The sequence below is a fragment of the Drosophila yakuba genome, chromosome X, assembly GCF_016746365.2.
Source record: "Drosophila yakuba strain Tai18E2 chromosome X, Prin_Dyak_Tai18E2_2.1, whole genome shotgun sequence".
NCBI lineage: Eukaryota > Metazoa > Arthropoda > Insecta > Diptera > Drosophilidae > Drosophila > Drosophila yakuba.
The window spans coordinates 5,785,846-5,801,531 of record NC_052526.2 but is presented as its reverse complement, the minus strand read 5'-3'; positions in this window follow the sequence as shown (position 1 = coordinate 5,801,531).

Sequence of the window (15,686 nt, the reverse complement as noted above, 5' to 3'; positions counted from 1 at the left end):
CTCCCCGCTTTTCTGCCAGTGTAAGCAGCATCGGAAAATCGAGAATAAAAACAAGAACATTGCTGCAGTGCCGTAAAATCAGGGCTGAAGCAAAATGATAGAAATCTTTAACCCTTTTCATGATCGTGAAATATTTCTTAATTTTTTTTATAAACAAAAATATTATTTAGTTTACATCTATGTGGATGGCATTGCTTTTTTTGTGATGTGTGCACAAGCATTTTATATATTTGCAGCCCTTGAGAACATAAAAAATGGGGAAATCCCAGGGTAGCATTTTCAAAGGGGTCTGGGAAAATTGGCATCCATCACCTGGAGCGCATTACCAGCGGTAAAAGCGAAAACGAATAAATGATATTCCGAATGCATGTGAAATTGCATTTGTGCATGCAGATGAGCGGGGAAAATGGGCAAAACGTAGGTGGAAAACCGGGCAGAGAACAAGAGTTTTAAGTTGGACAGGCGATGGGTTTAGAAAAGTAGGCGTGGCGGTAACCCTTTTCTGAATTTTTTCAAATGCTTTGCTATCCCTTGGAATGAGAACACTTTCTAAAATAATAAATTGGAAATATGAATAACTGTATGTTGGTCGAAAACATAAAACCAGTTTAAAAAACTTGGTCGCTTAAATCTTTAAGCTCAAGTGTTCCGTTCAAAACTCCCCGTTTCTTGGTATTTATCCTTATTTTTGGTAAAACCTTTTCCGCTTTTTCTGTGTTTTCCTTTAGCCGCCGGCAAATACCTCCAACATCTGTCACTCTCGATTGTCCCTAACCATCGCCCCTAAAATTGTGTCGACCGTGTTATCCACTTTTGGGCGCCAGGCTCCTCCTTGTCGCCCCTTTCCGAACCGTCTGCCCACTTCGCCCACTACGCCCTTGCCGCCATCCTTTTTTCCCTGACCATTTAAAGTCAACGATGCGTTGATGCTGCAAAGGATTCCCGCTGCACACAGGCTGCTGTCAGCAGGTGACTGCCCAAAGGGGCGTGGCACGTGGGGAAGGATTCGTTGAACAGACAATTCGCTGACTGGTAGCCAAAAAACAAAAAAAAAAAAAAACAGGAATAAACAAAAACAAAAAGTACAGAAAACAATGAAATAACCGTACTGTTTTCACATTTTCCACCTCACTCCACAGATATACAGTTTGGTTTCAATTTTTAGTTCGCAAAATATAGCAATATAGCAATAAATAATTGGTAACAATAACACAACAATCAAAAGTATAATTTTGTTCATCATTAGTTTATATTCATTTAAATTATTCTTAATATTGTTAATACTGCTAGTATCTTAAACAAATGTGTATATCTGTTTGCGTACGTATGCAGACGTATAAATAGTTTAATGTGCACTTGATTGTTTGCGCTGTTTTTGATCAGTTTTGAACCACGGCTGTTTGTGGCAACAAAGCGGAAATGCGATTTAAATTATTTGATTTCCGTGTTTGGGGGCGAGCTATTTATTTGTCTCCGCAGTGTTTTAAACTGCATATGTAAAATGTAGTTTGGTGACATAACGATGCCTACATGTGTATGTGCACTCAAAGCTGGCTTTATTTATGTTTAATGCGTTTGTTTTGCGTTCGCATTTCTTTAATAAGTTTTATGAGCTCTGCACTTTTTAATTGTAGACAAATTGAAGTAAGCTAAGCCCCTCGATTGCAGCGGATTAACAAATTCCATATTTTGCAAAACTTTTCCACTGTTTGGTCCCCTTTACTTTTCTGTTTTCGTTTCGTTTCCCTTTTTTCGTTGCCTCTATCCTAATGATGGCCACTTCAGTGTTTCCGCTTGCCAGCGGTGGAAAGCGCAACGGCAATGGGGAAAGCCAAAAGGAAAGCCATCGCCATTGGCAGCATCAGGGGGCCGTTTGGGGGTGGGGGATGGACTGGCGTGAATGTAGCTCGTAAATTTGTTAGTTTATTAGCGCAATTTCCGTTGCTAATTAATTTCCAGGCCACACACACAAATACGGCAACGAAACGGAGTCAACACTACAAAAAATGGAGTTCACTTAAAAACTGGACTTAAATTCGTTTTGAACAAGAGTTGTGCAAAAAATCCATTTATTTAGTTGTGAGACTTGTTTTAACTAGGTTTTTGTGAAGATCATATATAAAATGTTTTTTGCAATAATGAAAAAACATTCGTAAATATTAAAATTTTGCCATTTATTTTCACAATTTATCGTTCAAAAATTAAAGTATTTTGATCCTAGCATTGGAATCAGAAGTGCAAATATGAAATGTGTTTTTTTTTTTGTGCTTTTTGGTAAAAAATAATCAGTATTTCTTCGATAGCATTAATAATTATTGTCCAAAACTAGTATGTCATACCTTGTTGAATTTGTAACAAAATTCCCTATTGATCCATGTACATACATAGAAATGCTAATTTTTGGCCATTTTTCGCAAATGTACCCCTTATCGAAAATGCAAAAATTTGAAATTTTTTTATTTTTCCAAAATGAAAAAAATTTGGATGTGGACAGTTAGCTATGTTTATTAGAAACACAAAACAGTCTTCATTTTGGTCCTGCCACCTTTTTTGGCCAAGTTATGGAAAGTGACTCATTGGAAAATATGCGATTTTAATTTTTATGCTTTTTGGTAAAAAAAATAATCAGTTTTTCTTCGATAGCATTTAAAGTAATTGTCCAAAACTAGTATGTCATTCCTCGCTGAATTTGTAACAAATCGATCCATGTACATACATAGAAATGCTTATTTTTAGCCATTTTTCGCAAATTTTGATGATTTTACCAAAAATGCAAAAAACTTTGAATTTCCCCAAATCCGTACAAAAAAGATAGGGATCGTTAGCAGTGTTAATTACCTTCTCAAAACAGTTATTATTTTACCTGTATGACCATTTCTGGCCAAGCTATGAAAAACTACATTCTATCATAGGCCTAATTGCTTTATGATTGAAATACTTCTCTAAGTGTAGTTTAGGTCGTCTCGCTCTGACGCTGGTAGAGATATTAGTGACATGCAGCCTGCAGTTTTTAAAATGCCGGAAAGTGGAGAAAAGTGAGAGGCTGTGAGGGGGATGAGAGGGGGCCGAGGTGGAAAGGAAGGACGCTTCAAGGATGCTGCGGTTTTGTTCTTGTGCCAGGCAATCTGCTGAGCTGCATATTTCTAATTAATTAACCTGCATGCTGGAGTGTATATATGTACATATAATAAATCCATGTAAATATACCAACACACACACAAACAGCGAGCACCTATGCAAATTTTCAATTTCCGGCCATGTCTTAAGTAGAAGAATTGCCAACTGGCATTAGGTAGCCCTTTGATGCTCTATAACAGCGATTTAAAATGAAAAGTGACTGAAAATATAGCAAAGAAATGCACTACATTTCACTTACTTACATGCACGCGGTGCAAATTGAATTAGTTTTTTGTGTGCTCCAACTTGTGTGGCTAAGCTCATTTCCTGTGGCTTTATTATTTTTTGTTAGAGTATTGTGCCCCATAAAAATAAAAGACGACTGAAAGCGGCTACAAAGGAGGCCAGCGACAAGCTATAAATTATAATTTCCAAGACATGTTTTCGGCACATGGCTCGGGTGGTGGGGAGAAGAGGGGCATGGTGGCATGGCGGCAGGGGGTCAGGGGGCCAGGGGTCAGGGGTCGGGGGTCGGTGTGTGACTTTGACAAGTTTTGATGATGTGTGCCCCGGCATATCGCCCGGTTCATGCCCAAACCCCAAAACCCAATCCCACTCCCTCGTGTAGGCAACATTTTTCAATTAACAAACGAACGAAAAATGTATGACATGCCACACATAGATACTCACTAATACTACCATGCTAGCCACTCGACATGAGAAACGGTGCCAGGCACCTCCCACCGTCCCACTGCCACCCCCGTGCACCCTCTCTTCCAACCTGATACACATCATTTTTCATAGGCTTTCAGGTTTTCCCCTTGCACTTCCCCCCACCGCAGCGCTTCGAATCAAAGCGCCAAAAACGTCCTGTCAAAAGAGGAAAAAGGGTGGTAAAAAAAAGTGGCGTAGGGGGATCTGCGGATCAGAGGGTAACTAACTAACTAACTAACTAACAACCAGCGGACGAAGACGGGGAGAAGTACTCAGATCGAATGGCAAAGCCACTGAAAACACACCTAAGCTTACTTCAAAAATACAACGTATACTGAACTTCAAGGAGACAACGAATTCTGGAAAGTTTAGACAACTTAAAAAAAATTTGTTTGCTTTATTTTATGATAAATTCCATAGGTATACGAAACGAGTTTAATAAATTATTTAATAAAGGGTATCGTGGAAAAGACTCTTTGTATTGATACAGCCCTATGCATACATTCATTTATATATATGTATATATTAGGGGGATTAGTCTGGGCGCCAAAGGCGTGTGATGTACTTGTGTCATTCGTTTTCGCCTTGGCAAAATGACAAGCGGAATGTTTGCTGCCACAAAATTTCATTTACAAAAAGGGGTTTTAATATTATAAAATGTGACGCTGGGCGGCCATCACATAGCGGACCTCTCGCCCGCCTCCTGCTCCTCCTTAGTCTACTTGCGAGCCGTGTTCTGGGTTGTCTTTTTGGGCGTTTTGTGGCGCGCTAAACACCTGCTATTTTATGATTTTATTAGGCACTCAACACGCCACACGAAAAGGGGTTTATCGCCAAGGGTGGGCACTCTAGGGAACCTGATGTTCTAACTTGACGTGTGGAAAGCGAACTTCACTTAATGAAATGATTCGTGTCCACAGCGAAAGGGAGAAAGAATGAATACTGGCAAAAAATATATTGAGAAGCTGATATTGTTATTTTATTCCTAATAACCCATTATATTTTGTTGTATTTATACTTGTAAGACTTAACTCATCACTTTTACCAGTCTCTGTTCACAAAATTCTGTCGTGTCATTTCCCCACTTCTTTCCCTACAAGTTTACCATCAAAATCACTTGCCAAATTGTGACAGGAAAAGCAACGGTGTTTTAAAGGCCAAAAGTGTCACTATACCCATGTCCCTTTGTTTAGCGTTTCCTGGGGCGGATGCCGGGCCAAAGGGGGCGTCGCTCTGCCACTGTCCAGCGGTTGTATAAACGTTTTCCCATAAATAAACTGCCAAACATAAAATATGCATATGAAAGCTGCCCTACTCACTCACTCACACAAAAGGCGAAGCACTCACACACGGACATGAATTTAAATTGATTCAACTTACACAGACTCTATACACTGAGCGAAAGAACAGGGAACGGTTCCTGAAAAAGGTCTGGTAGAATATTAGTTGAATTGTTTCATTTTAGTAGTGCTAAAACACCTGGATATTTTGATATATTTAATTGTCAAATGGCAATCTAATTTGGTTTTAATCAATTATAATAGTACCACTGCATTTATACCCTTTAAATACTAGGTAGCATAACTGGACGTCCTTTTTTGTTATCCACAATTTCGCTTTGCTAAATCAGCAAACACAAAAGTTGTTGAAAACATCGCAATCAGAACAAATGGATCCTATACTCAGCGACACGGAATAAGTGTTCTCCTCCTGCTTTTCCTTTCACCTAATTAATTTCCAGCTTTTCCAACAAATTTCGCTGGAAATTATAATGATTTTAGCTGGTAAAAATTTGAGGGCCATAAAATGTGAGCATATTCAAAACAAACCCAATAAAAAAAGTAACCCAAAACCCAGCGATGATTTCCTTGGAGACAAATTAGAAAAAGCAGTTGACACACGCACACCGCAAATGCTTTTTCGGGGTTTTTCTTCAGGATCCTTTGGTCAAACATTAATAAACTTGCCAACGCTGGAAGTTTTCCTCTGGCATTTTTCCCCCTTGCCCCTAAGAAGTTCAGGTCAAAATGTTGCCACTGGCAATTTGGCATTTGTCTTTATTAAAGTGTCCGTGCGAGTGCGTTTGTGTGTGAAAATCTTTTATTTTTACCGGAAGTAGTGGAAAGTCTGCAGCCATGGGTTTTCGGGTAACATTGCCATCTGTGGTCGTCTGGTCTGAAACTCAGAATTTTATTTTCCTAGAAATGGTTTGAAAAATTTCGATAAAATTTCGTAAGTGATTATCTTTACGTCAAGTAAAGAGTAACACATACATATATACTTCACTCTTCTTATGGATGTTTTTTATGAAACGGCTTGTATGCGTTTAGAATACCCCAAGTTCTCTACAAACTTTCTGATTCTGTCATTTCTTGACGGGTTTTATTATGCAGCTCGGTAAATTAGCGAAAATTCGCCTTTTGCGGCACTGTTGCGTAACTAATTTGGTTTGGTTAAAAACTAACCAGAGATGAGAGCTCTAAATATGTACACAAAAATGTGTGTGAAAAAAATATGTAAGAACAGGAATCCATGTATATAAATAAGTTGGCTCAAGGGCGTGGGTTTCGGGGAGGGCAATGGGGAGGGAAAGGGGTGTGCAGGGACAGGGGAACCTAACAGGTGGAAGACGATTTAATGCATACAAAATGATTTACACGCCGCTGGCCAAAGATAATACGAGAGCTGGTTGGCTGAAGGAGGGGTGTTGCTATGGATATGGATGCACGCATGTGTGCCTCCTCCGTAGTAGCCCCCCTCACTCCCCACTTCTCACAACGCCCATGCCACTGGTCTTCTGTTATCTGCTGGGGGCCCAGTTTTTGTGCTTGGCTAGCAGATGCAGCTCCTCCCGTGCGATCCACCAAACGCCTCATAACCCCCTCAGCTGCACCACATTCTTCCACACTTGCTGCAACACCCTCGGCACTCCATCCTCCCCCCATCCCCCTATCACCCCATCGACCCATCGCCCCTTTCAGTGCCCGCCAGGGAGGCTCTGCTTCATATAATCAGGCAGCGCTGAAAAGTATGCTACGCTTTTTGCCCCCATTGACTGCACTCGCAAAAATGCCCTCTTATTGATTTTTTGTGCCGTATTTTTATAAACTACCAATGCTAATATGTATGTACCAAACAAGGAGTAGTGCATTTAGAATGTACCAGAATAAAAGTTAAGTCAGTAAATCCCCGATTGTGGACTCTATTGTTTGGACTATTGTTGCGCAAAGGTGTGTACGAAACTATTATTTCCAATTTTTGTAGTGCACAAATAGCTTTCCATCGCTCCTTTACGCTCTGCCAGCTAGCATTTCAAAGCCAGGAGACTGACAGGCCATCAAGCTGAAATCTCTGATGATACGAAATCAGCATATGCAACAACAACAACAACAACAACAACAGCAGCGGGAGCAGGAGCAGGAGGGGCGTAGTGGCTAGAAGGGTATACAAAAAAGGGGTAAGGAAGACTGCGTTTATGGCACAAAAGCAACTGCAAATAGGGTTAACAGCCAGTGCAATTTTCATATTACCAGGCTTTCGAAAAACTGCAGGCGATTTTAACCAACCCCTGCCACGCCCGGGGTCTTGCCCGCTTCTTAACCCTATCGTTGCAACGGAGAGTTCGTTGAACGCATTTTGAGCGGAAAAAATGTTTTAAAGAGTCCCCATCGAACGTTGCACATGGAATATGGGGGAAGGTTCTTAGTACGATTTGGTTTCAGATTATGGGAAGCACACAACAAAGCATTTGGTCTATTGTAGACATAAAAACCACTTTCGTGGTTTCCAACGGATTTTCAAGGAAATCACATCATCGGAAATACATTTCCTATGTCCAGCCAGCAGTTAATCATATCTTAGTCTACAATATACATTGAATAATTTAATAGTAAATAGGTTTCTGCCCACCTGATACTAATTATTACAAAAAGATTACGAGCGACTTGCAAACAAAGGGTATTAATAGAACACGGCAATGCGGGCTCAAGTGATTTGACCAGAGTTGAATGCTTTCAAATCCCCTGACCCATGGCCTCGCTCACTCTTCCACCCAACTCTTTTCTTCTACAAACTCTGAGGATGCGAATGGAAAATTGACAAATCCAAAATGCTTTGTATAAGCACACATTGTTTAGACCCATTTGCGTTGAAAAGGAAGCAGAAGTCAAGTAAGATGTTCACAGCCAACTGATAGAGAATGAAAATGAAAGACAGAGAGAGATGGTTATATTAAGTGTGTTAAGCGAAGGAGTGGGACAGAACGTGCCATTAAATCTCTTTAGAACTCAATTCTTATTCCCAACGCAATTTATACAACAAAATTCCAGACTCAGTCGCACACACAGATGCACGCCACACATATGTATGCAACTAACACACACACACTCACTCAGCGACCAAAAACGCGACAAAAAAAGATTTATGAATGTACGAAATGAAATACTCTAACTGCTATACTAATTTTTTAATCCTACATTTGATTTCATATCTAGTTAAAAAAAAATAAGTTAAATTAAACAGAGAATATGCTTAAAATTTACTTTAGTTTCTTAAATCATACTAATATAGAAAGTCCATTTCTATATTAAAATTAAAATTAAAATATTTTTTATAGAGTATATTTATAAAGGCAAAAAAAAAAAAAAAAAAAAAAAAAAAAAAACGAAGGCAGTAAAAAGCAGAAGAAAGAAGTGAATACGAAAAATTGAAACGATGCACAACAAAAGCACCGCCGCTTCTGCATTTCTCTTCGCTTTCTCCTTCTCTGTACATGTGTGAGTGTGACATCTGGAGCGGAATAGAAAATAAGCGCACGTCAACTGCATGACACAAACAGAGAAAACACACGACGCGATAAAGCCGAAAAAGTATAAAAAAAGCCAACACACGTGGGGCAGCGAAAGGAAGCGAGGTGCAAAGGAGTAGGCGGAGAAAAAGGAAGCGAGTCCTGCAGGAGAGTGCATAAAAATGGCGTTAAGCCGTGGAACATATTTATATATTTCGCGCACGAAAAGAAAAAGCTATTTTGGTCACTTCATGCAAAACCGAAATACACGAATGAAAAAACTGAAAAATCAACAGGCGGCGGTGACTGGTAATAAATTTTTAATTGTTATACTAGGTGTCTTAAATAAATAAGATCTCTGATCAGGCGTTTTGCCGATGTCCCTGGAACTACGAAAGCTGCAGATATTAAGACTGAACATAAAAATAGTATCAACGCTGCGTATGAGTAATGAACGCGTATATATAAATTACTCATACGCACTGTGGTGGCAAACATATCAACGCTGCTTATGAGGTTTGTACGCGTATATGTAAATTACTCATACGCACTGTGGTGGCAAACATATTAAAAACACCAGTTTAATAATCTGGCTTTTCTGGCAGCTTATGCATATATATTCACTGACCATTTGCCTGTGACTTTCCATGGCGTATCTTTGCCTTCTATTTGCCAACTTGTTTCGTTCATTATTTTGCTTGCCCAGTTATTATCATTTGTGCGAGAGGCGGCTGTCACCTGAGCAAGGATAGGGGGGTACTTGCCTGGTTCTTGGAGTGGCTTTTCACTACCCCACCCCCTTGTGTTCCCCGTCCATCAAACGCCATTTCAGGAAAATGCGGGCCAGTGTGTGTGGCTGTGTGTGTAAGATCCCAGTTGTTGCTTCTGTTTGCCGTCGTTTTGTTTTTGTTTTCATTTTGCTTGGCTGGTTTGTTTGTTTGCTTTGCCGCCTGCCCTCGTTGGCTCGTTGAATCTGCCACAGCCCGCCACCGACTCCATTTTCCGCCCCCTTGGCGACCATGTCAGAACTTTGCCAACATTGCATACTTCAAGGGGCCAGTCGAAATGGCCATACTGCATTCCACAGGACATGAAGATCCTTGCTCAATGGACCATGAATCACTTTCCGCTTTAAATCGAACAGACTAGTTTTTTTAGCATACCCCTTTTAAATATTCTCTTATTTACGGATCCTACATAATAAGTATCATATCATATTACTTATATACTTATTATATAATTACAGAAGGTAATCAGTTTTTTTTTATTTTTTTTGTTTTTTTTTTTATTTATTAAGTGAAGAATCCGTACATCATAATATTGTATCTTAACATCACAGGGGAGAAATATTCTAGGGGTAACCAAACACTATATACAAATTAGTGAAGTAGGAGCATATATACATAGCAGTTTTTACTGCTGTCCAAATGTAATCAGTGGCCAGCCAGATTTGAAAAACAAGTTGCAATTGTCAAGCTTAAGACGAAACACATGAAAACAAAACAATCGGTATCTGTCTTGAAGATCTGCGATAAAGTATTTGAAAATATGCTTCAGTTTGCCCTTAGTTGGGCTTTAAGTTCCTGAAAGGCTCGGGATTCCCTCCTTTTGCTTCGCGGCAGGGAATTAATTTTTGTACATATATCTCAAGGCTTTAACACATTTATCACCAAATCTTGTTAGTTGTGCTGAGCCTCATTGGATTGGGGCGGACCCAAATGAGGGGGCGTGGCGAACAGTGGTGCGTCAACATGATTAACGCTTTATTATGAGAATGTGTGCGCGAGTCTGCTGTCTGTGTATGCACTATATATGTATATGTATGTATAAATCCTGGCACATCCTTGCGCCAGCCGCTTTTTTCTGTTTGTTTTTCTTCGCTTCAGTCCCATGGCGCTGGAATAAATGTGAATACTTTTTTATAATTAATTGACACATGTGTACAGTGGCTCCTTTATCCTTTATCCTCGGGTTAAACTGCACAAATAATTAAACTAAAGGCGCCTGCTCAGCAACGGAAATCGCTGTCAATTCATTTTGCCGCATTTTAAATGCTTGAAAGTAATTTAAAACAAAAAACCGTAAGCGAAAGGAAAAGAAAAACCGCCGAAAATAACGAAATGTATACAAGGATCGAAAGGATATCGATGGGATGGCTGGCTGTATGGTAGTATGGCTGTATGGCGGGATGGTTGAAAATTTATTGTTTTTGCCATTAGCGCTGCGCAAATGCGTGGAAAGACGAAAAATCGGAGGTGGAATGGTGGAAAGGTGGCACGGAAAGGTCTTTTGCCGGAATTGATGTCGATGAGTTTTCGTTAATGTGCGAATATTTATTAAAAGGAATTGGCGTCGTGCAAAAACCTTCTTGAATGGCCACAAAAGCGATCCTTGTGGGTTAATTGAAATGCGTGATAAAGGGTTGCAAAATCTAAGCTTAAGTTAAAGTACAACTGTAAAACACTTAAAACCATTCAAACTTCACAAACTCCGAAATTGCACAAACATGTTGATAATTAAAAGTGCGTATGTTTGTAATTATATATTAAATCAAAAGTGGCATTCATTTGATTCCACACACTTTTTACCCTGTCTACCGTTGAAACGTTCTCTCTCATTGTGGCGACTATACTTTTTCACGTTGATTTTTCTCGCAGTTTTTAGTGTCTGCCGGCACATACTTTTTTGGCCTTTTATATTTGTGTATAAATTTGTTCGCCCAACTCTTTGGCGGCTGCTCATTAGCCGCTTGTCCAGTTTGCTCATTTGCCTGGCCATTAACCGGCTTCAACTTCAACTGCAGTTGGAAGCCCACCACCCCCCCCTTCGAATCCCTTAACCCTGTGACGCCCCTAGCTGACCCGAAAACTTTTGCCACTTGCCGGTCATTGTTGTCGTTTTAAAAATCCAGAAAGAGTGCGAAGAGTGTGGATGAAGGCGGGAAATATCGAGGGAAACTACGGCAATTAAATACTGGCGTGCGAAAATTTCAGGGCGGCGTGAAGGGCGTGGTTGCACTAAAGGAAAATGTACTTTTTGCCAAACAGTTTGATCAACAGTTATTTTCGAATATTTCAAAACCCTTTAAAACGTGTTGCACAGAGTGATCGTTCAGATGTTTTCTTTTAATTTAAGAATATACTTCTTAATACTTCGATTTGCGAACATGTATTTTCCAGTGCCCTTGGCTTCAGTTTGAATTGAGGCGAGTTGACCAACAACCGTCGAAGTTCGTTGGCGACGACAATCAATTTACCTGACGCCACTGAAGAGGTGGGTGGTGGGCTGGTTTGGTGGCTGTATAGAGAGGTTGTGGGCCAAAGGTAACATCTCTGGTCCCTCCATCGCCTGATAAATGAGAAAAGTTTTTAACGCCGTCCGCTCAGGTCGGCTCATTGGCATTTTTACGATGTCCCTGTGAAGGGAAACGGAGCGGGAAGGGGGCAATGGGCTGAGAAAATGCTGGGAAAACGCAGGGAAAGCCAAGGGAGCCATGGACAAATAGGCAACAAATGAGACGAGCCTGGGATGCTTAATAGAAAAACTGAAGCGTATGGGATTGGCAATGGAAGAAGGGTAAGCGGAGGGGCATTGTTCGGTTAAGAAGGTGGGGGAAAGGGGGAAAATCGGTTGGAAAATCGGGTGAAAAGCGAATGGCTGGCGGTGGGTGATGCCTGGTGGCTGGTCGAGCGAGGCACTTAAAACTTTTTAGCATGCAACCGCGAAACGTTGCAGCTGGCAAACTTTTTTTTTTTTTTGGGTACACCCCTCTCTGGAAAAAAAGGAAATACACGTCCCAAAAATGTGTGTGGGTGTGCGTGTGTGTGTGATGGGGGCGTTGTAATGGTTGGTCTCCAGTGGGTTGTCCCTGGTCATGACCAAAGCCCGTCAGCAATTAAAAGGACAGAGACAACGTGTTGCCCTCTATCGGCGACATTAAAAGCACACTACCGTAAAGAATATTTTTCTAATGTTCTGTAATATATATTATATGGTTGCGTAAGAATAATATAAAATCTGATAAATATAGTAAATATCGTGGGAATCGTGAGCATTTTTAAAGTCTTTGCAAGTTCTTTCCAATATGGTATAGTGCCCTGACAATCTACGCCACTCTGTGGCGTTGTCGTTCGAAGACTTCTAACAAACTAAAAATAAGTGAAAAACTGACTAAAATGAAAGTGTGAGTGGAAAGGGTCTGACTTTTGACCGCGGGCAGCAGAAGCGTGACAAAAAGCATGACCCGAACTCTACTTTTCCTCCTTTTTTTGAGAGTGAGAACACAGGAGGAGTGGAGTACATAGTTCAGTGGCGCAGAGGAGTTGCGGTCTTTTGTGGCGGGTTTTGTGTCTGCTAACAAATTTCAATAAATTACAGTTACATTTGCCAAAGTCACAGTGCTGGAGTGGCCTTGGGTGGGTGGCAGGGACCCCCCAACTCCGTGCCAATGTCTGTCTCTCCCGCTCGCTGAACCCTTTCAACCCTTTCCCCAAATTTCCCCTTTGTGTCTGCGACTAGCGACCGGCTACTAGCGACTGCATAATTCAATTTGTGTGAAAGTTTTGCGAGTGCGTGGTGGGGCATTTTTAGGAACTCCCTTCTATACCATAACACCCCCCTCATTACACCCCACTATTACGCTATTTCACTAAGGAGAACAAACTAATGCGGCACATAATTCAAACCAATGCTAAAAATTTGTGGTCTTGTATGGTGCTATGGGCGAATAACCAGAGTCTCTGGGTTCAGGGGTGGAAGGATCACGTGGGCTCACAGACGCAAACCGAGATTATAATTGCAATGCCATACAGTGAACTTTAATTCAACGAAATGCGGTCAGAGGTTAGTGTTCGTAATGTCCATAGGTGTGCGAGCTATTTAAACTGAAATGTACACATATATATGAAATTTTTTATATTTCTAGCTTAAGCTCAACCTTAACCTAACCTTCAGCCCCCCGATTCCCCCTTCGAAGATTTCTCTCGATCCTTTATAGACTATTGTGTATCTCGGTGCATTGATCTGATTTTCAATTGTTGCCGGCGGACCAGAGGCGAAGAAACGCTGCAAACATTTTGTTGGCAACCGAAAATCGTGTGTCGGCTATAAATCAGGCTCAGTCTGGAGCGGTGGGCAAGGAGGTAAGGGCAGGGAGGCGGGTTAAGGGCGGAAAGGCGACTGATTACGTGGTTCAGATCCGGACCGGGCCAAAACGAAACTAACGATTTTACGCTACATTTGCTGCTCGAAGGAAGTTAAAGAAGGTGTGAGGAGGGGGGTGGTGTGTTGGTGTCTGGGGGTAGACAATTTCTGACCATGGACATGCCAACCCCCTCCCTGGCAGCCGAATTCCGCTACCCTTTTGTTGTTGGCCATATTACATAGTTGAGTGCATTTATTTATTTGCTGGTATGTCAACCTGTTTGTCTCCTTTTCAATTTTCCCCTAGTAAGGAGAAGAGATGGGGGAAAAGGGAAGAACTGAAGGGTCAGAAACTGACCCCATTGATCCTGGCCAAGTTCTTGATTAACTTATTATGCTCATTTGATTGCTCGATTTAATTTGCCATTTCTTTCATCTCTTTCAATTTTTCTCTTCTTTTGGGCCGCAGAACTTTTAGGCTCTTCGAAAATTGAATTTTCTTTTGATAACTTTTTCAGGTTTTTACGCATTGTTGTGCTCTTCTGCTTAAATTCATTTCCATTGTTGGCGAAATTTAATTTCGAAATTAATTTAATTTTTTATTCTGTTCGATTGTTAATAGCCGCATATGTATGCGTTTATATTCATATTTAAACAGACACAAACTGCCTTTGCCTCTATTTTATAATTGTTTATTGTGCTCGTTTGATTTGATTTGAAAATTTTAATTTCATATTTTTATTTGAGTACATCTTTGGTCGCTAGTTCAATTTGTATATAATTGGCATTCAAGTGTTGACTGCTAAACTTTCCAGACTGGATTCCTTGGGAATTTTTACACAACATTTTTATATTATTTTATCTGCACAATTACTGATTAATATAACTGCATAACGAGAGGTTAACGCACGCATTTTTGTGTAATATGTATGAGGTATGAGCATGATGATTCAAATTCGCAAATACCTTTTCCAATGGCCCCGTTACGCATTTTTTATGCGCCGTGCAATGCGTAAATCAAACGCTGATTAAGTGCGATTTTTCGCGCATAAATTAATTCAGAATTATTGGCCGAAAGCGGACTGTCAGCGCCCACGCGTCCTGTGGTTTGGACCACATTGAGTACTGCTTTCAGCCAATTCGAGTCGACTCGTCGTCATGGCAGCCAAAGGACCACGGTCGTAGGAACAATTCAGCACAAACGATTTAAAAACCGTGACTATATAACTTTTTAAGCAGTAAATAAAGTTTATACAATCATTAGTTTCCCTAAATTAAAGGCGCGTGTTTAACAATGGAGATGTATTTGACGGTTTTTCGCAGAATTGGTTGCTCAACTTGTCACTCAAACCACTGTTGCAGCAATTGGTATCATCAATGTGCCGCCTCTGACCGCCGCTCATACATAGATTCCCTCCTCATTGAACATTATTTTTTGTTGTTTTGTTTGCGATCGGGCGCTGCGTGATTTTCAATCGGTGGCGGTGCAACATGGCGTATGCTTATCAAATTAACGAATTACCAGCCTTTACAATGGCCCCGCTCGACATTTTCCGCTTTCCGCGAGCGCATGCGGTTGCAATAAATGATAATCGAGCAGGGGAAGGGCTTGGCCGGTTTCAACCCCCCCCCTAAAGTCCCCGCTCGGCCCGCTCTTTAACCCTTGTCGCTTCCTTTTTGATGGTCGCTGCGGCTGCGTTGACCAAAAGTCGTAAATTCCGTTGTTGCCATTTGCCGCAGAAAAACAGTGGGTGGTGCGAGATGGCTGACTACGGTGGGCAGTGGGTTGGCAACACAACAATGCAAACAGTGCCACAAATGCACAAAATACGAACAGCAAGTACCACCACCAGCACCACCACCCACCGAATCCACCGCTCAACGTTCGACATAATTAAAAGCGCGCGCCGTTTACGCAATTAATGAA